General features: G+C 36.7%; 1 long non-coding RNA gene across 1 annotated transcript; it reads right to left on the bottom strand.

The window, feature by feature from the left end:
* Positions 1-9,246: 9,246 nt before the first annotated feature.
* Positions 9,247-22,950, bottom strand: LOC136828793 (uncharacterized). The gene is made up of 4 exons (XR_010850226.1): positions 22,788-22,950; positions 16,683-16,871; positions 15,240-15,371; positions 9,247-10,790 (listed from the first exon to the last, which is right to left on the bottom strand). It is a non-coding gene; the product is annotated as an uncharacterized lncRNA (long non-coding RNA).
* Positions 22,951-27,078: the final 4,128 nt, after the last annotated feature.

The following is a 27,078-nucleotide window of genomic DNA, read 5'->3' as shown; positions in this document are numbered from 1 at the left end:
TTAAACGAACAAGGAAATAAAGAAAATGGAGCAAACTTTCTAGTTTTATTCTTGCCCAAGGGTTACAAAACAGAAAACGAGTATTGAAAAGAAAAAAAGATAAGCACGCCTAACAACTATGAGTGTTCTCCCTATCTAGAGTTCATACTCCCGAGTATTCTCCCCAATAGCCCCCCTCCCTCTCCTAGAACCAGCAAATGCATTATGTCCTCTCCAATGAAAGGGCCAAAGAACCCATGAAATGAACCTCGCTTTCAACACTTGGTTGTACAAAAGTTCATTTAGACAAGTCCCTTCCTCCTTACAGTAATCATTCATTCTCCTATACTGATGGAATGAGAACGGTATAACAACGTGATATACTCGGAGCACAGGGTCAAAAGGACTGAAGTTTGCCCTGGTATTTTCATGTTGGGTAACTAGTCATTTCACAGAGCCACATCTTCAGTGCTATCCACAGCAACAAGTCGTCAAAAAATAAGCAAGATATCTGTCAAGTTGATAAATTACTCTAATACTTCAAGCCTCTAACCAATACTTTAAACCTCTAACCAAAATTTGAAGTCTTAAAAAAACTAGTAGAATTCACTTTTTCCGTGTGCACGTAAAACTTTATATGCAAAATTTGGAAGAATAAAAGAAAAAATACAGTAATATCTTTAATTATAGAAGATTGAATGCCATACATAAAGTTAGATCACAGTCAATTTTGTAATTGAGTGGAAATATGATTGCACTCCAAAATCAATGATGATCATTATCATCAAACACCAATTTTCTGAAAACTTTGAACGCACCCGACGCAAGAAACTCATAGAAAACGTGACGGATCGTCCTTTACAAAAGTATTGGAACGAAACTCTTCGTATTCTGTTTTTCTAAACATCTGGAATGCGTTCTAAGTTCAACTAGGTGGTCACAAATGTCATGATTGTGCAATAAGTAGTGTTTCACACTTAAAAAATAAAAAAAGGAAAAGGAAAGCCCGCCAAGGCCCTCCCCAGTCCCACCTGGTAACAGACGACTTACAGAAGGAAATGCTCTGAACAGCAAAGTTACCAGGCCCTTGTATGCTTTCCTTGTCCTTTTTTTAAAATTTTATTATAACTTTTATACAATAATATATTAATTATAAATTAAATACAAGAATATGATGATTTTTAAAGGCTTATGGAATAACATTTAAATTAGCATTAATCACTTTACATTTTAAAGAGGTCACTGGTTGGTTTTATTCTTGAATATGACAATTAAGTTTTAAAAAAATTTACATCTAAATGTGAAGAAATTCTTATATTAAAGAGCTTGAGAAATCGCTCGTAGGTAAACTAAGAAAAGGGAGTTAGAGTCATCTGCAGTCCCATATGCAATTTCAGCACGATCCGTTACTCAGGACGCCTGAAGCCCCCTCAAAAGCAGACAAGAACCGAAAACTGGCCAAGAGGCCTCTCGGTTTCGTCCCACTACGTGTACGTGATTGAGTCGGGTAAAAGAGAAGAGACGTGCAAGGCTACTGCCCTGACTACCCTAGGCTTCTTCTCCCAGCAGATAGCCAGATCGGCCCGGCGTGCGCATTCGCCTTACACGCGGACCACCGAATCACTTTAGCTTCATCTGTGTGATAAATTTTCGAACAATAACCTGTGGAAATGCAACGTGGAGAGGCGAGGTTAACGTGAACATTGCGTAGAGCAATACAACACCCCTGCTACAACCATTTCTCCTAAATACATCACAAAAAGCAATGCAACACCAGTGCTACAACCATTTCTCCGAATACATCACATGCTGTGATCAGGTCTTGAGATAAAGGCGAAAGATCAGGGTCTACGATCTTTCCTTTCATCTTTTCCTGCGAAGCTTCTTATATTTATATGCCACGGGACCCCTGCTACAACCATTTCGCCGAAACACACCGACAACAAAGACGAAACGAAAACCTCTGGTACTAAACGAGATTACCTATACACTTGATTTCCTTACGAGCAATAAATCAGCAGCACTTGTTCTTACTAACCAACCAAAATGGCCTACGAGATAAAAGTTTAAATTACATGTATATAACAGAAATACGCACCAACAAAACAAGCAGATTAGACGAAATGAGATTGTAGTCTAGAATATGGAATAAAAGACACTTTTGTAACTTATATATGTTACAGGCAGATAGCGAAACCAGGCATTTCGCGAACTGCCTGAAGTCTCAGGCAGATAGCGAAATGCACTTAGGGACATTTGATCCCCCCAAAGGCTAGTACTAAACACGGAGGACCAGTGACTCACCTGCACTGTTTCGCTGTGTTTAGTACTAGCCCCTGGGGGGGATCAAATGTCCCTAAGTGCATTTCGTTATCTGCCTGAAATTTCAGGAAGTTCGTGAAATGCCTGGTTTCGCTGTCTTCCTGTAACATATACATGCATGTTAAGTTGGCATTCCGGTTAACAAAATTACTGACGAGCTACAGAAAGGTTTAGATCTATTCAAGGAATTTCTTCGTTTCATTCTCTGCGGACTCTCTTTGTTAAGTCTACCTTGAAAATAACTTTTAAAAAATCTCATTGAAGAAGTTTGCAGAGAGAGAGAGAGAGAGAGAGAGAGAGAGAGAGAGAGAGAGAGAGAGAGAGAGAGAGAGAGAGAGAGAGAGAGAGAGAGAGAGAGAGTACTATGCTTGAAAAGGTTATCCGATTACCTATTTTCTGTATTCAGTCGAAGGTGTAAATGGAGTATCCCTAAGACCTTGGTCTCTTAAATCGCGTACAAAGAACTAACGGTTGCACGAACATCTCTTAACTTCGTGTCTAAGTTCCCTTTGAAGTCAGGTAAAAAAAAAAAAATTGAAAATTTAGTAACTGAAATCTGGAAAATAACTTTAAATTTCAGCTTAGTCTAATGAATATTTGAACCCAGCATATTTCACCATGACGATCATATTCAATATAATACTATTATAAAAGGAAACTTGGCATTTCTATTCATAATTTCAGATCTTGTTTACAGAAACACGGAATGAGTAGATCCTACTTTTGGGTTGATTATTGTTTTCATCATCATTGCATTTGAAAATTGAAAACGAGAGGATACAAATTACTGAAAAGAAAGACGGCCCCAGAAAACCCCTTTCCATTGTCAACTTCTCCCGTGATATCATGGCTAGTGAACGATTCTTACAAGGCAGTTCGGGAATAACACTAATTATACACATAGCCCTCGAGATGAATCGAGGTATTTTCTTTTTCAGGAGAAACTCTTTAGTAACCTTACAGAAGTTGAAAAAAAAAATATATCCTTGCCCGTGGAATATCTCTTAACATAATCCCAGAATTTTTCTGCTCCGAGCTCAGGGTGTATTTCATAATCTAACCACAGCAAATTTGTTAAAATCCATACTTAGTATTTTATAACAATACCCAAGATTATTTTTTAAGTTCATGCTTAATGAATATTTAAGAAAAAATTAACTCCTGAATACTTTTTTTGTGTGCAAACCATGTTAACGTTTTACCTAAAAATGTTATCCACTGAACTATTTTATTCCCTGCATATCAAGAATTTTTATAAAAAGTTAACCCTTGAACGATTTTCAAAAATCTGTACTTATGGAGCATTTCACAAAATTTAACCGTTGAACAATTTTGAAAATGTTGATGCTGACAAAACGTTATTTAAATATGCATGTCGTGAAGCCAACTATTTGCACGTGGATATTAATCACGAATTTAGGATTATCCCTTTCAAAAATACAGCTTCATCAAGGGCTACGTAGCTGTGGCAGCAAAATCCTTCCTAATCTTTGTCTTCCCTCTTGACAAAATTTATCAAGTATAAAAACCATGAATTAGGAGACTAAAAATATCTAATAGTTCTTATTAATATAAGAAATAATTTCTGCTCTCAAGCTACCCAACGACATAAAGAAGAAAATTAAAATTGAAGAAAAAACCACCATAACCCTCTTTTACGATATGGGTTACGACAAAAACAAAAAATCAGCAACTAAAATTCTTGATTCCTCAGAGCCAACAAGAAACGCTTCAAAATATGAAGCTTCCATCAGAAAACATTCTACTCGGCCGGACTTATTGCTATTTTACTGATGTACAAGGAATAACCATTTACCAAATAACTAAAATCGTGCACCTATAAAATCATGGATTCTCTGAAAGTTAACAAATAAATGAAAAGTTGATGTCTGCTAAGGCATTTTACCTAAGAAACAGTGTTAAGTTAATCAAAATTTACTTTAGACGGAACACTATCTTAAGTAATGAAACTAATGCACTACCGATCTGTTCATGCTAATTTTGCAATTGTGTAAGGATGCGCGAGACAAAATTATTCTAGTTTTTTAAGCATAAAATCTCTTTTCAAAATACTTTGATCAGCTTTCAAGATTTCAATAATCAATACTACTATTTAATAAACATCAAACTGAAATGTAGTTTCGTGGTTTTTTGAGCTCAAGGTTTTTTTTTTGTTAAAAGGCTTATTGTTTAAGTTTGCTTTGAATGTATTTGTAAGGTTAAGTTGCCGAATTGAACCAAAGGCTTGATGTATGCTAACGGCTCGCCACTTCGTAGTTACTCTTATCTTTAAAGTTTTTAATTATCTAAAAATCCGCGGCTATTTTTTTATGTCGACTCGAATATCATTCCACCCATCCATATATTATAGTTTCCGTGCAAGTATACATTTCTCAATAACAAAATTTAGTTACAATCACATATAGTGTACTTTAGTAACTATCTTCATTCTGCTGGGAATTTCCTGAACAGTCTAATCTCTTCTAATTTTGATAAGAAAATAACTGATTTCAGTTACTTGTTTACTTGAACAGGAAACTACACGTGCCAGGAAATGCTACATTGATAAAAACAGGTAAGTTCATTCTTAAAATGCTAGGACCTAATCGATACACAGATCAAAGTGTGTCGAATTTTAAGCTAACTTTAAATAAATATCATATTCATTGACTGCCAAAATATAAGTGCAATACCTAATATTTACAAGGAACCCCAGTTACTTTAAATTAAGGGAGTTCTCATCACAGGCCTCGGTAAGTAGTAATAAACACGGGGAATAATTTATTACAGTAAAACACCAACGAGTTTAGATTGTCCAGCTTTACAGGTGATTAAATAATACATAAGATTCTCTTTATCAAGCCTAATATTTGGAGGTATAAGCAAAATTTACCAGAGAAGTTGCTGTTCATATGCTAATTACAACATTGGGTTTATTCCTGTACATCAGTATTCCATGCCAGTACATTTAATAAAGTTAAATTCACCAAACTAACCTCAGATCAGGCACCTTCCACCTAATCGAATACAAGTTATAAAATGGTGTTGGTATCTGGTGAGATATTCTTCTTCCTGCAGTCACTGATCCACAAGGCCAATGCAGACTCAACCTCGGAAAGACCATAAGCCAGGACAACTTTTAAAATTAAGTCTACGGCCAAGAAAATTTCAACACCCTAATTTCCAGATTACAAGTCATTTATTCCTCCAGCTGAGTGATTTATTCCTCAAACCAAGTCAACTTCAGATCCTTAAAATTCTTGAAAATTGGCCAGCTTCTACACCAAATTCAACAACTAGTGAAATATTTCCAACAACAACAGGTGAAATACTTTCACCTCAAACCAGGACAACTCGTACAGTACCATTACAACATACATACACGATCTCAAACACACACACACACACACACACACCCTGGCAGCTTCCATTCCAATCACAAGATATTCAAAAACTGATCACACAGGTCGTCTAAAGATGAATATGGCAGTTCTTTAGCCCTCCTTTATGTCAAGGACACAAATGGTGGAAATCAGAGACAAAATGGCCATTTATGATCCCAGCTGGGTCTCTTTTCAGGAAGCCCAGGGATCTCAGTGTAACAGAAAGTGCTGAAATGCAAGACTTCAGAAAAACTCTCATCAAATTTCTTTGGACATTAAATCTAGAAACAAAATCCTTAAACAAATAAAAACATTTAACATTAAAATTTCATTGCCGATTTTACTTTTCATTAATATTTTGCCATAAAAATTTCAGTAACCTCCGGTGATAAGTTTGAACTAATTCCACAGCAACTCCAAGAAAAATTTATACATTCTTCAGCGTTGTCTTAAATCACAATCTTTTTTACGTTCTGCTAACACCACTGACATTACACTTTGCATGACATTTGATACGTAGACGTAGTCGAAATTGGAACATATACATATTTCCACTAAAAACAAAATTATGCCAAAACCTACTCATTTGACATTACAATCTTCCACAATTCAAGATGCTAATGAATATTACAAGTAAAATTATAAAAATTGTTTTACAAATAACAGCAACTTTAAAAATATATGAGGCTTTTGAGCAACTTAAGGCATGACATAACAATTACTGATTATGGCTTTGATTGTCAAGATAGGACTTTTTATCTACTCTGACAGCAGTACTGGAAAAGCAAGTGGACTGAACTCCCAACATGTTTACCAAAGAGGCTTTCAACTTTTTGACTAGTGCAATACATTCAAGTTCACGCATGAGAATACTATTCTCATTACGCCAGTAACAGAATGAACAACTTCTGTACAGTAGAAATTTATGAACAGCCTAAATGAACAGTGGTTCTTCTTATTAAAAGCTAGGTCTCCTTCATGGACCCCTTGGCCCTTTTATGGCTAGGAATAAAATGGCAAATGCTAATGCTAGAAGTTGGAGGGGGGCAAGGGGGAGAAATCAGGCATATGAACGTAGAATAGGTGAGTTTTTTGAATTTTTTTTTGTTTAACATTTCCATTTTGGGAGTGGGAAGGATCAGGAAGGGGGAATGGGAGACCTGCAAGGCGAGTTCAGCATCAGAGGGAAAAGAACTTTTGCGAATTTAATTTAAGGGACAATTTAAGAAAACTCAGTTTTTGAGTTCACGTTTACAACATTTAACATTTCATTGTTCAAGGTATGCTCAAGTAGCCCTACAAACAAACACACACACAAACACAGTTAAAATACTTTGACGAAAACCATCAGAAAATTTAAGATTAAAAATACCACATTCAGTATTTATACAACCGTGTTCAGTCTCGGTCATTTCAAACATTCACTAAAACTTATCATATACTGCACCATCCACTCAACTCATCTCCGTGTTCCAAAATAGTCTCGTCCTCCCCAAAATCTAAAAGATCTTGATCCTTCACTAGCAAAAACATGCACACGTTCTACACGGTTTTATTTTCGGTCATAAAACATCCCCAAGCCTAATTATACCCTTCATAGCCTGATTCTGCAGTGCCCAGCTGCTAAAGTCACCCGAAAAATTCCTCATTAGTCAAAATTTCATCGTTAATACCAATTAACCAACTCGAGTCTCAGCTTCCATACCAAGCGTTAATATTCAGTTTACACTAGGTATCATTTATGCCCCAAACATTTGAGAATTCTAAAATTAAGTCATCACCCACTTTATTCTAAAAACCTAACACTTAACCAGTACTTATTTTAACCAGTATTTATACCCCGTATTTTGATTCACTTAACCTTATATAACCTTCAAGTCGTCTTTTTTCCTCAACTATATTCATCACTCTAATTTACCTTGCAGTAACTTTTCTTCGGAGAGAAAAAGTGGAAATATGAAAAATACAGAGAGAGAGAGAGAGAGAGAGAGAGAGAGAGAGAGAGAGAGAGAGAGAGAGAGAGAGAGAGAGAGAGAGTTTCAGTCATCTGTATTCTAAAAGCATCTTCAAGCATCAATGTCACAAAGTATCTTAAAGAAGGATGAGATATTAGATATTTTCCTTAATAAACAACAGGGACCCATACTTCATTGCATGCTATTGTTTTTTATCAAGATAAAAATATACCAGGGGATTATAGTACTCTTCCTCAAAGATTCTTAAATATAAAAAAAAATTTTAATTAACCAATCATCCCTTATAATATTCTCAAGAGGAAGTAATAAACTAAAATTCTCGTAAGTATATTACTGCAAGGCAAACTATCTGTGTAAGGTCTATCTTCTAAAAAAAAAAAGTCAATATTGAATAACATACCTTGAAGGGCTACACGAAAATCACATACCTTGAAAAACTAAACTGCAGAAGTTCTTTTTTTGTGTGTAACAAACAACGAAGCACCTAAAACTAGTATTAATCTCCCTCTCATCAATTACAAGACATTTGGCAATGGATGTTTAATCTACATAGCAATTTTCTGCTCATTGTTTCTATTTTTAAGCACACAATAGGTCCTTCACAGGAAGTTTATGAAATTTTCATCATCAATGTAGTGACATACTTATATTACACATTTTTTACTTCAAACATATTGGCATAAAAACTGAGACATTTTTGAGTTACAGACAGTACCTAAAACTCATATTGGGATTGACTGATTAACTGACTGATTGACGGATTTATAGATTTTGGGCATACATGCCAAGCATTGGGGCAACTAAGGCCATTCAGCGCTGAAACGGAAATTGACAGTGAAAAAGTCTGAAAGGGTTAACAGGAGGAAAACCTTGCAGTTGCACTATGAAACAATTGTTAGGAGAGGGTGGACGACCGTTAGGTGGAAGAAAGAGAATATGAATGGAGATACAGTAAAAGGAATGAAAGGTTGCACCTAGGGGCCGAAGGGACGCTGCAAAGAACCTAAAGTAACACCTACATTGCACCGCATGAGGTGCACTGACAGCACTACCCACCTGCAGGGATATTTGGATTGATGTCGAAGCTAATGAGAGACGAAAATAAAAAGGCTGGTAAAAAAAATTAGATTTTCTAAAATATCAATTCAAAGTTGAACAAAAAGTAAAGAAACTTCGACAAACACAAGTTTAAGCTTACACGAAAACCGGAGTCAAACAGTTTCTTGGATGAGATTTCAGTTACTTTCAAGATAACTTCCTGAAAATGTTATAGCTAGTAAGAACCAGGACGAAGAAACTAGGAACCTGCTGAGAGTCCCGGGAAAAAAACGCCTCGGATATCCACACAAAAATTTACTATGGTATTCAAGTAAGTATTGAGTGTAGAAGAATTCATGGTATTATTTTATAAGTTGCCAAAACACGATATGAAATTGTAACCTACATTTTTGAAAAGAGCTCTTCGTTCTCGTTATTTTGAACCCCATAAACACTATGCGCAAATGGTAAATAAAAAATTGATCAAATTACGACTTATAAGTTAAGACAATTCCCGCCCTCCCCCCCCCCCCCGCACCCTCCACGGCAAAACTGTAACCGGTAAACGTTAGGTAGGTATTTTTAGGTTCTTCTAGTGCCCCATCATATGAAAGATCATTAACAAAAGACAAGGATAAGAATCCAGACAAACAACAGACATCCGTAGCCTGCCTCCTACCTACTTAACGATATCAGACAGACTTGACACTATGCAAGGCGAAAATTTTGATTACGTTATCAGAGCCAAAACTCAGTGATTAAATGGCAGTAACTGTGAAGGAAACATGACAACTCATGGTAGTTGTGAACTGAATTTCTCATGCGTACATACTCTTACAGAAAGCAAAACCTTCTACAATAGAATGTAGAGTACCTTAGATGAAAACAAATGCAGAGCTACAAGATAAAAAAGCGAGCTAAAACTTTTATTTAGCTCGCACAATCATCCTTTCCAATATATGAGACTTAGATCGACAACCACAATCACTACTAGGAAGAAAGCTTCATGGAAATTCAAAATAAAGGTTCAATTCAACAGCAAATTCAAAAAGAGTGAACTCTGAGAACTTCAAAGGACTAAGAACCTGAATAAAAATATCTTGTTTGAATATCAGAACTGCATAATATTCTTGGAATATTACCACATTCAATTCTTAACAGCATTTACCATATTCTAAAGGCATTATGCTTGCTTATCAACAACAGTGATTTTCAGAATAAAAGGGCTCTGTTGAAATCTTTGTGTGTATATCATTTAAAAACTCACAACTGGGCAGAAAACAATGTTTTAACCCAGCATTAGTTGAAATATAATACCAGTAAGCTAAAATAATGCCATCATTGAAGCGATTAATAGTCTGACAAATTTACGGACTAAAGCGTCAATAAAAAAATAATGAATCTAACGGGATTACAACTGAAATTATGCAACGTCCTGTAATAGTGAACTAATAAAACTAGTAATCAGTAGAAGCTATATACCTAGTATAATAATTACATCAATACAAGTTTCATTAATGCCAATACCTGTACATTGATGAGAGTGAGATTTAAGGATGAGGCTCTAAGTAAACAAAACAAAAAAATAAATAAAAAGACTGAAGATTACAGAAGACAAATTGCACCCAAAGTTATTAGAAGTGGATGAATATTTCAGGTTGTCTATTACAAAGATCTAATCAAATTTAAATGATGAAATCTTTCAAAAACAATTTGGATAACAGACTCATGTTTATATTGATAAAACTGATTCATTGATAAAAAAAAAAAAAACAGTAGAGCACAAGGACTCAAAAGAAATAATGAAATTTAAGTAAATGCAATATTACCTTTTAAGATTAAATTTGTTGACAGTTTGGCAAAAATTTACTTAAAGCCTCAATATAAAATGTCTTAACTTTCAGAAACAGGAACCATCCTTATTCTCAAAATACTCGGGTACAAAAATCCCCTTCCTGTAAGCCAAAGATACCATGCTCTACTTCTAATGTAGAACAAACTTTTTTCTTATAGACAACAGTCTTCTTCTATGTACATCAACACCAATCTTGTGACTGGAATTGTTTCATTCAAGCCGGCAACTAAGGTTAATCTGAAAAAAAGTCAAGTGTTACTCTCCGAAAAATTCAGAGGAAATTTGTTTTGATCAATTTACTATACTAAACTTTAACCTTCTCCTACAAAAGCCCATGTAACTTAGAAATTTTAAGCAGTTTCTCAGTAAGATGCAACATGTTGAAAAGTAAACCAGCCACACAGTAAACCAGTTGCACAAGTTGTTTAAAAGAACAAACTACTTTTTCCATACAAACTCATCAAAACTAATTTACCATATCACTTTCATAGTCTCAAATGTTTTTTGTCCCCATTGCAGGAGGAAAGTGATTATTCAGCCATGTGCTGCCTTGAAATGAGAGTCAAAGAGGAGGGAAATCAGTATACTACTTTTGAATTGGTATGATAAACTCGTTTCCTGTAAACACTATGCGTTTTTCAAGTGTCTGATGGATGCAGAAGTGCTGTAAAAGCAAACTATAAGGCCTGACCACTGGGCAGCACAATACAGAGGCGCAAGCAAAGCGGTCAAGACCCTTACAATAGCAGCAGGCACGGCTAGCAGAGGTGAGAGTGATGCACTAACAGCAGCAGAAACAGCATTAACAGGCAGGTGAAGAAAATACCTCCATCAAAGAAATGGATAATGAATCCTTAATTATCTGACTCTGCCATGGGATATTCTTAATCACCCTTGCTTTTTCTCCAAATATAAAGAACACCAGCAAAGGTGCCAAGGTGTTGTACTGCATTGTGAAGCATGGCAAGGACTTCAAAGCCTAAACATCAAGTAATACATATTCACAATACATATTCACTTCTGCTTTTACCTCTGCTATTGACATCTGTATTTACAGCACTGGACTGGGAGTTATCTATGGACTGGTGACCAATATTTAAATTGAAATGATTTTAACTACGCCTAAACAACCAGCTGTTAAAATGATGACTGAAGTATGGCAGCTGCTGAAGGCTTTACTGACATTTCCAAGGAAGATAAATTGAGGGCCCTTGCAAAAGCCCTGAAAATTTGTGTCAGTTGTATAAACGGCACTTAGAACTCGAACTACAGTGCAAAATCTATTGGACACAGCCTCGTGAAAAGACCATGGAAGAAGGTACTGTAGTTCCAGAGACGTGACAGAGGCGAGGTGAAGAACTGACAAGAATGATCCTAAATTTCTACTTAATTTTCCACTATCCTCAAAGCAGCCACCATAGATGGCAAAATCTTGAGACATGTGCCAAATTTAAGACGTCCATCACCTTCACTAAGGTGTTTTGGGAGTTATGAAAATGAGGTTTGGGCCTGAACATCTGGGAACATGTAAGATGTGAAAAAAATATTAATGGGCAAATGGAAATGTTCTTAAGTGTAATAGATTAGGGAAAAAATATAACAAAATAGGGGAAGATAGAAACAATGATAGTTGTATCAGGGTCAAGGTAGCTGGGAGATGCATGTCAGAAACAGTCAAATCAGTCACCTCGAAAAGTGGTCCTCGGTAACAAAGACAGAAGAAAAAACTGGTCTCTAAGTATACAAATGCATGAAAAGGCACTAATCAGGAAATATTCATTGCAGGCAAAGCAAGAATGAGGCTAACAGTTATAACTAGAACCATCGAACGGATGGTCTCTTGTTTGCCAGTTTTTCATAAGTTGTATTTTAACAGATCTTTCACAGTCACAATTGATCCCTGATCCCCTTTTCCTGCCGAGAGTAACTAGATTCGTTGAACAGTAGCACTAATACGCAGTAAATGTGCCTTGCTGTCGACGTTTTCAGTTTCAGAGGTCCTCACACCAGAGGATGTAGTGCAGTTGGAACTTCAGGAGTTCAAGCGAAGATGAAATGCATTATTATCCTAATAGAATTATTTTAATGTTTTACTTACATTTCTACTTATTTATTTATTAATTTGTTAACTATGTTTTTCTAACAACTGATATCCTCTTTCTGTATTTCACATTACCTTCTGTCACTTCTTTCTTGAATTTCAAGTCAATGACCCTTTGGGCTTGTTCCATATGAATAGGATACATCATCTGAATAATGATGTTATACTCTGAAAGCTGACGAAACCATAAAGACAGGTAAACAGACTGGTCATTTGACAGAGTGGGATCAGAATAGTTGGCTTAAAAAATAAAAAAAAAAGCCATACCCAACCCCAAAATTATTAAAGCAAAGCAGAAAAGAAGTTAAACAAGTACTTTGCATACAACAATTATGAGATTGCAAGACTGAACCTATCTATCAATGTTTACGAGGTAATAGATTCTTAGCTCTTAGCACACCATCATAACTACCACTGACAAAGGTTAACAGAAGGAAACAAAAATCAGCAGCAAATGCGGATTACAAATCAGCAGCAAAAATACTCTTCCGGTGATTTGCTATACAAAAGTAAAAAAAAAAAAAAAAACAAGCAAAAATTTCATTATTAATGAACAAGGGAGAAAAGGGATAAATGATTATTAATGTGTTTTGCGCAGTCGAGGCTGCGTTGCAGAAACGCTCTGGAGGGACTATATAGTAGAGATGTTGACAGCACCTCAGAAACATGAACAGCGTAAAGAGAAGTCATTCTGCCTCTGCATGTAATAAAGATGGTGTCTGAGGCTGTTGATGAGGTTGTAATATATCTTAAATTTTCAAGTTATTTACTCTATATGTCATTAAGTGTTTTTTAAACTGCCCTTTTTATAACTGCACTTGATCAAGTTGACTTCAAACTGAAACAGATTACCACAACACACAAAAGAGGTTCACTTTCATAAATTTGTTGCTATCATGTTTCCAGTTAATTTTAAGTTTGTATAAGAACAAATGCATGATTGCAATTTAAACTAATGTGTCTAGCTGAAAGCTTATAACATGAGCCAAGTATAAAATATTCCTGAGGCAAAGATTTACATTAAAATATAAAAAATCTTAAAAAAACTCAGTGATTGCAAATAACTGATAGTAGTTAAATCTAAAGCCCTGTTTGGCCCCAGCTTTAATCCCTTATACCTTATAAAGAAAATATACTGCATATATTGCATCACCGTTATCAAAAGTAACAAATAGCTTGTGAGAGTTCCAGTTCATATATAAGTGAATTTGATAAAGCACTTTTCCAACCTGTAAATAAACTAAGAACTTAACAACTCCAAGGTCGCATTCACTTGAAAGTGAATAGTGAACAGTTGCCTATTCTGAGTAAACAATCTAGTCTTTTCTATTTTAAACAGTTTTATAAAGTGTTATGAAAAGGATGGAAAAAATTTGAGATTTCAGATTTCCAGCTGTCCTTTCTAATTAGTAATAACGAAGATTACCAAGATGATGACTACAATACACTACCGTAATTCCTCAATAAAAAACCATAAGACCTTTTCATGTACCAGAACACCTTGAGTATTACCTTAATTAATTTGCACACAGCAAAGATGAGTTACTACATACCCATAAATACCATACTATATGCATCATACTCGTTTCATTGTGAAAAAAAGTAAGGTTCACACTTACTTTAGAATATCCATTTTTAACTGAAACTGGCTGCAGTTTCAACTGTCTTAAACTGCTTTGTGTAGTCCTTAACCAAACCAGTCTCCAGAAATGGGCAGATGACATCAAAGGATATTTTAGTCTATTCAGTGCAGAACTAACCTTAAAGCCTTACTAAGCTGAATTCCACATAAAGCTATATAATAATAAATCACTCGTGTGTCTAAATTTTCAACTTTCACTAAATTATTTTCTGTAGTCTTGAGAGCAGTTTTCAGATAGAAGCAGATATGGGAGATTTCAAGCTTATCCGATGGAGAGCCAGTCTTCAAAACAAGAAAATTTGTCAGAGCTAAAGTTACCAACCCGCAGAACAGTTACTGCAGCAAAAAGTACAAGCTTCAGTATGAATATCCATTAACTGAACTAATATTCTCTAGTAAAAAAAAAAATCCATCAAGAATGAACTATCGGACAATTGCATTTTGAATAAGGCCTCTTACAACAGCTGTGTGAATATTACTAAATGTGCGATGAAAATGAAGCTTCAGACCTACAGTTCTAGGAAGCTCATCAGTACACCTAAACTTAAATTCTCAACCAACTTTATACCCAATGCTATGCTGTTGAATAACATGATTCCTTGTAGTTATTTCACAACAAAACAACTCTGAGACCTCTAATACTCCAATATAAATTCCTGGGAAAAATTTTTTAGTGCTATACCTAAATGACGAGTGGTTGGGCAAAACGTTACTATTCTAAGACATCAGTTTCAAGGCTTAATTTAACCTAGGAAAAGTCCTTTACGAAAGAAAAGTGTATTAACAATGCCTCAAAACCAAACCTGTCAAAAAGTCTTAGTACTCCTCTAAAATGCTGTTCATTCATTTATGAGAAAACGTTTAAGGAAAGAAAATGCAAGAGGATTACAGAATTGTTTTAACCTCCGATTAACTAAGCTCATTATCTTGAACTTTTTCTCACCAGATGAAGGGTAAATCGTTTCAACTCTACAATTGATACTTCTCTCTCTCCTCATCTTACAATGGCGCTCCAATGTCCGACTTCTTAAGGCTTCCCCTTTCATATGAATACCATGCCAAGGTGAACTCCAATCTGTCAAAAGAAAAAAAAATGAGAATGGCGCAAAATTCACTTGTTGTTGACTGTAAACAGCCTTGGGAAGGTTTTTTTTTTTCTGAGAATGTGGCACTAATTACAGGTTACTGCTTACATGAATAGCCCCAACCCGTGACAAAAGTTTATGGAAATTAACTGATATAGGGTACCGTAGATTATTTAGCGTCAATTAAAATAAATATCTGCAAATATTACGAAATTGTCTTTGGCATTAAATTAGTGAGTTGTTTTAAATTGCATACGATACTTTGTGCTGTAACTGGCAAGAACGTCCAGCTGCACCCTTGAAAAGTATGTCTATTAAACATAGTCTTCTTAAGTCACCCAACCCCTAAGTTAGTCTAGGGCCCATGGGCTGAGTCAGTTGTAAAAATTTAAATATATCAATTTAACATCTGCCAGCTAGGTATTTAAATGGAGGGAAACAGTCCAGAAGCAGGATCCAGAGAAAGGAGGGAGAGTCAAGATATAAGAAGAATGTATGGTATATGTAATGTAAAGGAGAAGGCCATGGAAGCTCGTCTGAGATACTATGGCCATGTGACAAGAAGAGAGGAGGTGGACCCAATCAAGAGAGCTAAGAACATGCCAGTGATGGGGAGGAGGAGGAGCGTGGGGAGTCGGCGGATCAGATGGATGATGTGGTGAGGAGGGATATGGGTGAAATGGGGCTTGGGGTAGGGGGGGAGATGCAAGGAATAGAAATAGATGGAGAAAGCTGACTCGAGAGGCCGACCCTGCTATACAGTGGGACTAATAAGGTCGAGAGAAGAAGTAGTTATAGTCCAGAAGCAAATGCTATGAAACCCTAGCAAGAGCACTGCGATTAAACAAGTTTAAGATTGCAGTACCATTCAGTAAACTGGGTTTGTGACCCAAGAAAAATTAAGTAGTCTACAGTGAACAAGAATGAAAGAAATGAGAAATCTGTAAGGGCATTTACCACTACAAACTATTAAAATTAGAACTGAACAGGGGTGACATTAAAGTTGATTCTGATAACAAATGTGGTTCCTAGTACTGTATATTCTTATGTGTGCTACATTTAGCTACAGTCTATATCTTCACTGAAACTTGATCTACTCCCAGTTTAATTTCTTAAGTTTATCTGCAATATTTTGTTTTAACATTCTTGCTAGAATAAATTTAAACTCTTACACAAGAGTTCTTTATGCATTACATTGCACACTTTGTTTAATTTGCACAAATTTGTTATCTGCTTCTTAGCCTAAGTATTATTCAAGCGTTCTGAGAAAAACTCTAGAGAATTTTATCTTATTTTCTAACCTTATGCCATGCAAGTTCTCCATAATTCGTCACGGATATACTGTTTTCCATACGGCATCGTTTCCTCATCATCTCCCATCAAAGTGCCAGCGCATACTTGATTTCCTCCACTGCAATTTTTTCCATTTGAATATATCTGCTGCCATCTTTTCGCCACCGGATTTTGAACGCAAAGGAAGCTGTCCACACCTGGAAGAGAAAACTGAACAACTTAATACTTCGAATGTTCTGAAGAACCAGAAAACTACTAAAGCAACCGGCTTCCAAGCATTTTACAACAGGTACGTAAATTAGAGAAAATGTATAAAGAATATTACTGACATTTCTCAATATTTTACTTATTTTATCATCTTGCCTTGCTGCTTAGAAATAAGCTAAAAAAAAAAAAAGCTTTTAGGCAGTGCTATGGGGTAATACACAGAAAAAGTTACAATCTTGCAAGGCTCAGTCGGTAGAAAAAATGGAAGTTATCAAAGCAATTTTGCATAAAGCCTAAGTAACGACGTTTGTGAAGAGATCATTCGCGGAATTTCTTAGAAGGGGAAAGGAAACTCAAATTATGCATTTATAGTAATGAATAATATTCAAATTGGCAGAAATGAAAGGCCTAGTAAAATGTTAAATGTTTTTTTTTATTTTTTTTTTTTATTAGGCCCTACTCCGCCGCAGGCTCTCTGCAAGACCCGGAAACATTTTCCCTAGATGTAACCGAATACCGGGACCTTTCCCTGAAAAAAGCGGGACGCCATATCTTGAAAATAATCTCATTATGTTTCCCACACTCAAACTACTTCAGAACCCCTAGTCTAACCAGTCCCCATCCTAACCTAACCTAGCCTTGGGGGCATGGCAAAAAAACCGGGGCTGTTGCAATACTACCATACACCTCGTGCATTTTCGTCCCTACCCGTAAAGACTTTCATCGTATTTACAGTAACAATTTGTGCACATTCTGAAATTAATGCGGTGCACTCCATGTTAATTGCTTGACCCTCATTGTCATGACACTCTGGGAATAGGAAAGTATGTCACAAAGAACTGGGGCGGTCAGGCAAAAGAAAGGCAAAAGACAGACATCAGGGAGGACTTTGAGGTTGATAAATATACAGATTCATTTGTAATTATCATCGAGGTTTCTCATGAAGATCTCAGTCAATTTTACCTTGTACTAATTTTATTATCGTTGTTAGGTGGAACATAAGAACATTCAAAAAGCTATGGACTTAGACATCTCAAACTAGAGTAGTTAAACGTTCTCACCCAACGCTTTATGAATACAACTATAGAAATAAAAATCAAAGAACAAACTCAATCGAATTATATTCTCTAGAATATGATAACTGCATTACTGGATTCACAGTAATTCTTGTCAGTAGCGGTTGGAGTGACATGGTCGAGGTTACTGAGCAAAGATGTGTTTAGAATGGTGGTTTTATAGCCCTCAAATTTGCAGCTATAAGATGGTAGAATAAGTTCCCACTTGATAATAGGAAGGCCGAAAATATCAAGACTTTTACGAGAAATTCAGACATTCTCATTGACAATGGTACAAGTGTGTGGATTGAACATGACCATAACTGAGAAAATAAGAACATAACTGAGAAAGCACGAACATAAGTAAAACAACTTGCTTTAACTGCATTCAAGTTACAAAATAACTTGGAAGACATACAATGGACTTGTGTTTTGCTTGTTTGTGACAGCCTAACTTGCTGCAGATAGGTATAACTAATTATTGTAAAAGTAAATCTTTAGGCATCTACTGGAAATTTGTAAAAACAATGAAATTCGGTCATTCTGTCCCCTGAGACAAGACTTCCTATTTACTCTGTGCTGATATTAACCTTCTTGAATATTGTACAATGCTCACTGGTGATTGGTTTCTTATTTTCTGTACACAACGGCGTTTCAGAATACATCATGGATATTAAGTAATCTTGGTACGAAGCCGCCAGGTTACAATTATAGCCAAGGTCAAGAGAGACGGGTCTACCCAAATGGGTGGAGTCGCCTCTCATCTAGGGTAACTACGTAGGCGATGACGTATCCTAAAGGTAACTGCTCAAGGTCCCTTATTTCGTTTTCTTTACGGCAGTTCACCTGCTGACGCAATAAGGAGGTAGACAAAGCTCCGCCTGCATGGGGGATTTTGGGGGGAGGGAGTGAGCAGACCTCCTCTTTCTCTACGCCTTGATTATAGCAACATTAAAATCAATAAAACTAAAACGATTGTAGTAGGCGAGTATGCATTAACTTTTTCCTTACAGCCATTCTCATGGAAAAGCTATTAATATAAAATTTATTAGGATTTTGTTTTTCCTTTTAAATATATGAAGAATAATTAAAACACGTAAATATTCATAGCAAGCGTCGATCATTTAGATATATTGCTCAGGCGAAGCAAATTGACTGTGCTTTTAAGTAAACTATAGTTACCCTAAAAATACGTTGATTTAATATTTCAAGATATGCTTTTCAAGTTGAAGATTGCTATTACCCAACTTCCATATTTACAGTTGTTTTTCCTTTCCGTCATAAGTCAGTCTTGTCACTTGAGATTCTCTCCGGCGCGTACTTCATATGAAAGGAATCGTCGAAAATTTTCTGGTTTAACTTCAGTTACGATCTAAAAACGCTGAAATTTTGGAATTGAAAACAATTCCTCTAAAATTAATGTTAACAGTAAGCCTGTTCTGGAATGAAATCTACAGACACTTAGCTGAACACAAGTCATATCGACCTTACAACGTGACACGCCGGCGAGATCTAGCAAGCTCTTACCAGATTATTGCAGCGTCCACTTAACCCGTTTTCAATTCACGCATTGAACTTTTTTCGTCGGGCAACATATGCAGTGCAGCCTATTAGTCACAGAAGGTATGAATACACACTGGAGCACGGGGAAATGTCGGTTAATGAAGCCAAGAAGCAACGAAGATGGGGAACAGGACCCACTGAATATACGGTACCCTATCTGATCAATATATTGCCCAAAGGGCGGAGAATGTGAATAAACCACAAGTACCCACGCAAAAGATTGTCATGAATGAAGTGTTCGAAAAAACTAAACTGTAGCTGATAAATTGGTGGGCGGACCTGATAGAAGGCTGATTTAAGGGCTTCCAAAAAATAAACCAAAATAATATAAAACCGATGCAATTTGATATGCCACCCCGATATTCGAGATCATGAAATGAAAGCGCAAAATGCCAGCATCATTTGACTCTTATTTTGGAGGCCCAAGCACAACCCTTTTTTGGACCATCGTGCAGTCCTTCGGAATTTAGAAAAAGCGATAAAATTTCAATAAAAGGAGTCTATTTACCTTTTTTAATTTTTCGTGAAATAATTCCTGGGCAACCAACTAAATCTGGTTGCACCGTTTCGTAAAATTTTAACATACTATTAGATCCACGAGTTGATATTAACTACCTATCTTTCGATCACACAAAGTATATCAAGGTAAAAACAAATCAGTTTCATACCCTTATGCCTTACGAACTGAACCTAAAATCAAACATCCTGTGAAATGAAGCAGGTGGTGGGCACGTCCAGTCACGGGGATTCGATCCCCACCTCACGGTGTGCCCTCTTCTGATGAATTCGAAATCAGGTTAAGCATATGACTGTTCACCTATCCCTTTCACAGGTCGAATCAGGATAAAACCACGAAATCTCAAGCGCACTTGTTTATGGTGGAGTTATCTCGCATGTGCATACTACTTATCAAGTCAGTTCAAACAACTTTTTTCTGTCAAGGTAACCTTTCTTCAAATAACTCAAATCCAAATGAGTTTAGTCGAAGTCTGGGTGTACTCAATGGAGATGGTGGTTTGGGGGGGGAGAAGATTGGTGTTTGGGAGAGGGGAGTGTGTTGTAAATACGGTTGTTACCGAATCAGTTCTAGCTCAGCATTTTGCTAACAAGGTCTTCAGTCCGTAGCTTTCGTATTTCTGATTACTTTTACTTATTTTATGTCTCAGATTCTTGAAAAATGGCAAGGCAACTGGCCCAGAGAAAAATCCTTTGGTGGGTCGATTCCATATCTCAATACCTCCTTTGATGTTATTTACTGGTGTAGCTTTTTTTGTCCATTTCCCTCTTGCTAGCTATCTATCCACTTATCTATTTATGCTTGCGAGTGTTTCAAGGATTTGTAGTGTTTTTTTTTTTGAGCTTTGATTTTCATTAAGTGAACACTTCCACACTTATTAATTGGTGCAAAGGCGTAGCACGAGCGAGTATAAAAATCTGCATCGCTTTCCGAGACTGAATATTTTACACGAACCTCAGGTTTCGGTTAAAATCAGAAGGTTAACACTGAAAATCTTCGAGACTAAAAGCAAACTATATATGTATCTCATTTGGAACATAATGGCAGTATTTTTCTGTAACATTCTTAAAATATACTAGCAAGAAGTCTCCGATGCTATAGTACGGTATGTATAGTCTACCTGCGTGTTTCTACTACAGTAGGCGGTCTACCTTCGTGTTTCTACTATTGCAGGCGGTCTGCCTGCGTGTTTCTACACTGTTTCGCAGTGTTCAGTACTAGTCCCTCGGGAATCAAATGTCCCTAAGTGCATTTGATCACATCTGATCCCCGAGGGGCTAGTACTAAACACGGTGAAACATTTGATTCCCTAGGTAGACCGCCTACTATAGTAGCACCGAAAGATTGTGCTTTCGGCTCTTTCACTCCTTAACAGATTATCTTGCCTTATTTCATGGTTTTCTGTATACGCACTCCATTCAAGGTACATCAAAATTAATAGAAAATTTCAAATTCATAGGAAACAAAAAAAAAAAAAAAAAAATCGATTCACCCTCAGTAAAAGTAGCCTCGCCTGAGGACTCAGGTCCGGAAACTTATATCCTGGAAGAATTTTCCCAAGATGCAACCGAGTACCGGGACTTTCCCTGAAAAAAGCGGGACGCCATATCTTAAAAACTAATCATAGAATTTTCTTGAAAATAATCTCATTATGTTTACCACAACCAAATCACTACTTGGAATCCTAATGTAACTTATCCTAACCCAATCTAACCTAACCTAACCTAACCTACCTAATCTAACCCAGGGCATCTCAGGAATTTGCTTCCCGGAATCTTACCAGATGGGTGTCAAGGGGAAACACCTCAAATTAAAAGTGGTCAGTAAGGAGGACTGAATAACTTAATCCTACAAGAAAGCTAGCACGCCCAACTTTGCCAAAAACCCAAGTTCACAACTACAGTACTTTCTTTAGGTCACGGGGAATCACCAGAGATTCTTCAATGATATCACTAACCATTAGTACTTGAGAAAATGACTGAATGATCCAATTGAAATAATCATAAAATCTAGTTTCCTGGACGAAACATAACGAAAGACTGACAAATTTCGCAAAGCCTACAAAAAGGGTCATACCAATTCATCCACTATCGTCAGGATAAAAAAAGGTACCTTAAAGCTTAGGTAACTAACTAAACAGTGTTTGTAAAATATATGAGCTCCGCACTGCCATCCAAAAACAAGGCAAGCGCAATCCAACAATATCGGTAGTTTAATGTTCAGCCATTTAATTAAACTAGAAGGAACTGACATTAACCTTAGAGAAGAAGCAAACTTGAACCTCCAAGAGTGATCTGATAGATTGCCTTTTACCCCCGAATGTTACAACAACTTTAATAAACCAAATTTGAAAACACGGTCGAAATGGTCAATTTTGGAACCACACTTACTGCAAATGAAAAACTCAACGAAGGCTATGATACCAATGAATAAACGGGCGGATGGCAGAGGACTGGTGCTGATGTGACCAAAATATACCAGAGATGTTTAAGCTAGCAACACTCAAAAAGTAAGGGCCACAAAATTTCAGAAACCAAGACAACGTCCAACGTTTGGAAAGTTGCCCTTATTTAACAACATTAAAGAAATTCACCCTAATGGCTAACTTATACTCAGTCTACTTTATAATAAACGGACACAATGGGATAACGGTGTCTAACAACATAACTGTGCTTCAGAATTGAGAGCAAACAAAATATTTCTCCTTTTAAGTTTTGAGTTTTTGTTTTATCAAGCTAAATTGGACAGATAAATGCACAATATGATCTTACCTTGAGCCGGGTCCTTCCAGGGGAAAACTTTTTTACGCAAAACCTTTCCGTGAAACGTTGTCACTACGAAGTTACCTGTGAGACTGTTCGAAACTTCGGAAGTTCCAGTTCCATAGTCCATACCATCGCTCTTCCAGTTCCAGCATTCCAAAAGAGCAGGTTTCCTTTTTTCTCTCGGGAGTTTCTATTTGATGCTTAATATAGATTTGTCATTATATTGGTTTCTTAAAAGATAAAACGAAGGAGAAATTAAAATAATGTTCAACATTTTTTCTCCTGGAAGAAGGATTTCAGAGTTTAAAATCAGGGCGATGGGGGAAGGGTTGTTTAAAACTCTGATTGTACTTCAAAGCAAAACTATTTTAAAATACAAGCTTCAATAAATAATAATAATAATAATAATAATAATAATAATAATAATAATAATAATAATAATAATAATAACAATAATAATAATAATAATAAGAGAAAAAAATTATAAGTATCAAGACCTGAAAATCGAAATAAGGAGGATATGGGATATGCCAGTGGAAATTGTACTCATAATCATAGGAACACTAGGCACGACGCCCCAAGATCCCTGAAAAGGAATCTGGAAAAACTAGATGCCGAAGCAGCTCCAGGACTCATGAAGAAGAGTGTGCTACTAGGAACAGCGCACATAGTGAGAAAAGTGGACTCTCTTGGAGGTAGGATGCAACCCGAAACCCCACACTATAAATGCCACCTGGTCGAATAGGATGACTGAGATAAGAAAAAAAATAATAATATCAGTTCTAGGGAAGCCCATATAATTGTGTCAGTGCGCCAATACACGTATAAATATGAACAAATGAAGACAAATTATCTCTGAGAACAAAATAGCGATTTGAAATCGGTCCCACTTCCACCAGCGATCTCTCTCTCTCTCTCTCTCTCTCTCTCTCCATGTCATTTTATTAAGGATCTTGATACTTGACGAAAATGTTACCTAATATTATCTTTAGCTGGAAAAGTATTTCACTTAAAATAAAACAGAGAGAGAGAGAGAGAGAGAGAGAGAGAGAGAGAGAGAGAGAGAGAGAGAGAGAGAGAGAGAGAGAGAGATCAGAATACAAAAGTAGTAGTTTTGGATACACACTGTAAAGTTGAACGCGACAGAGAGAGAGAGAGAGAGAGAGAGAGAGAGAGAGAGAGAGAGAGAGAGAGAGAGAGAGAGAGAGAGAGAGAGGAGGTTGGGGCAGAAAACAAAAACAAATAAAATGAAGGATTTTTAAATGGAATCACTTTTGTATGAGGCTACAACATTTCCTTGTTCATTTCTTGTATACAATATTGCAAATAAAAGTACCGTAGTGTTGTGTGAGTTTTTTCCTTGTATCCTTTACCCTGTTTTCAATTGTTGGTATGGAGCCCCTTTTTATGTTAAACAAAATAGAAAAAAATAACGATTTAAAAATCGTAACAGACTACCAGAACGTGATCGAAGCCTGTCACAAAACCCCCTCATTACCGTGATGGGTTCTGATTGAACTAAACCTTTTATTCTGAAGACAGAATTTTCATAAGTTGCTTCGCTTTTGTTAGGAAGAAATGCAAATTTTCAGCTAGCAAATGGATTGTAACAGGAGGCTGCGGATGCGTAACTGTTGACACAGTGAGTTTGCCATCTAGAACCCAGTTTTAGTTTTCTGTAAAAGAAAACCATTGTGCCGGCTTTGTCTGTCCGTCCGCACTTTATTCTGTCCGCAATTTTGCCGTCCGCACTTTTTCTGTCCGCCCTCACATCTTAAAAACTACGAAGGCTAGAGGGCTGCAAATTAGTATGTTGATCATCTACCCTCCAATCATCAAACATACCAAATTGTAGCCCTCTAGCCTCAGTAATTTTTTAATTTATTTAAGGTTAAAGTTAGCCATGATCATGCTTCAGCAACGATATAGGATAGGCCACCACCGCACCTCGGTTAAAGTTTTATGGGCCGCGGCTCATATCCCATTATACCCAGACCACTGAAAGACACATCTATTTTCGGTGGCCTTGATTATACGCTGTAGCGGCTGTTCAGAAAACTATTGTGCCGAAGAAACTTCGGCGCATTTTTTACTTGTTTATATTTTCTTAAACCTTGAATTCAGGGAGAAGGGGGTGGTTTAAATGGATTTAAAGAATGAAAATAATCAATTATAAATCAATAATATATTAAACATCTTTATTTGGTAATGGTTTTAGGAGGAAAGGGGTAATTTCAAACAGCAGGCCTTTTTTCTCTCTCTCTCTCTCTCTCTCTCTCTCTCTCTCTCTCTCTCTCTCTCTCTCTCTCTCTCTCTCTCTCTCTCTCTCTCTCTCTCTCTCTAGTCTTTTGTCCCTGTATTCTGCTTCACGTGATTATTGTCTCACTAAAGTTTTCGTCACAATTCCCCCTCTCTCTCTCTCTCTCTCTGGCGATATTCTTCACCAGTAATTTTCTTAATGGGAATTTTCCACACTAGCAATTTTCTGCTTCGTAATCTTCAGCCTGTAGATCATACAACTGGCGATTTTCTGAGCACAACTGTGTGTTAAGTGAGTTAGGCCCAGTTTTAATTCCTCATCATCTGTCATTTAAGGTCTTTTGTTAGAGTATCGCTCTTGCCTGAGTTATCTTTAGCCACTAATATAATAATTATTAATGTAGTACATTCATATGTATCTCTCTCTCTCTCTCTCTCTCTCTCTCTCTCTCTCTCTCTCTCTATATATATATATATATATATATATATATATATATATATATATATATATATATATATATATATATATATATACATATATATATATATCTATCTATATATATATATATATATAAATATATTTATATTCATGTATATATGTATATATATATATGTGTGTGTGTGTATACACATACTCATACATACATACATAATCATTCTTTTAGTTTTCAGAACACCTTCCTCACGAAAGCCTCCGTGTCTCTGATTACCCTTTGTAGTGGAAGAAAGAAAAAAAAAGATATCAGACTGCCTTGAACTTCTCCCTGTGAGAGGAGTCTCTGTGCCGATCCCTAATCTCTCTCCCTGGTTTTCCCGAAGGCAAGCACCGTGAAAGCCACATCCTCAAGGAGAAAAACAGCTTACGAAATCTCCAGCTCAGTCCAGTCCTCTGCTATTATCATCATCGGTCATTGCATTGATGTCAGCCTGGGATGTTTGGTCTTACAATGTGACATTGAAGATTTGTGGAGATGCCACGAAACCACCAGGAATTCTAGCTAACAGGGGAGAGAGAGAGAGAGAGAGAGAGAGAGAGAGAGAGAGAGAGAGAAAGTTTGGTCTCACAATGTGACACTGAAAATTTGCAGAAGTGCGACGAAACCACCAGGAATTCTAGCTAACAGGAGAGAGAGAGAGAGAGAGAGAGAGAGAGAGAGAGAGAGAGAGAGAGAGAGAGAGAGAGAGAGAGAGAATGTCTGGTCTCACAATGTGACATTGAAAATTTGCAGACATGCCACGAAACCACAAGGAATTCTAGCTAAACAGAGAGAGAGAGAGAGAGAGAGAGAGAGAGAGAGAGAGAGAGAGAGAGAGAGAGAATGTTTTGGTCTCACAATGTGACATTGAAAATTTGCAGACATGCCACGAAACCACAAGGAATTCTAGCTAAACAGGAGAGAGAGAGAGAGAGAGAGAGAATGTTTTGGTCTCACAATGTGACATTGAAAATTTGCAGACATGCCACGAAACCACAAGGAATTCTAGTAACAGGAGAGAGAGAGGAGAGAGAGAGAGAGAGAGAGAGAGAGAGAGAGAGAGAGAGAGAGAGAGAATGTTTGGTCTCCCAATGTGATATTGGCAATTTGCAGAGATGCCACGAAATTTCCAGGAATTCTAGCTAACAGAGAGAGAGGAGAGAGAGAGAGAGAGAGAGAGAGAGAGAGAGAGAGAGAGAGAGAGAGAATGCTACTGGTATACAAAAAAAAACTCATTGTTTGGTCTAGATTAAGCCGGATTGTGCTGGCATTTCCCACTGACTTCAGGCGGGCGGTATATAGGCGTAGTAAAGTTGTTGAAGAGAATGAGAGATCTGATATGGCCCCCTCCCATCTTCCTATCAATAGGGAAGAAAATACCTCATGTTTTCTCCTTCTTTCTTATCTCTCTTTCTTCAACGCTTCAGCTGAAATCCTTATGGACAGAGTCAAAAGTTAAGTATACCTTAGTTTAACCAGACCACTGAGCTGATTAACAGTTCTCCTAGAGAGGATTGGCCAGAAGGATTAGACTTATTTTACGTGGCTAAGAACCAATTGGT

This window comes from Macrobrachium rosenbergii, chromosome 43, assembly GCF_040412425.1.
Source record: "Macrobrachium rosenbergii isolate ZJJX-2024 chromosome 43, ASM4041242v1, whole genome shotgun sequence".
Classification (NCBI taxonomy): Eukaryota; Metazoa; Arthropoda; class Malacostraca; order Decapoda; family Palaemonidae; genus Macrobrachium; species Macrobrachium rosenbergii.
Note: the sequence above shows the minus strand (reverse complement) of the source record. Positions and strands in the feature narration are given on the sequence as shown.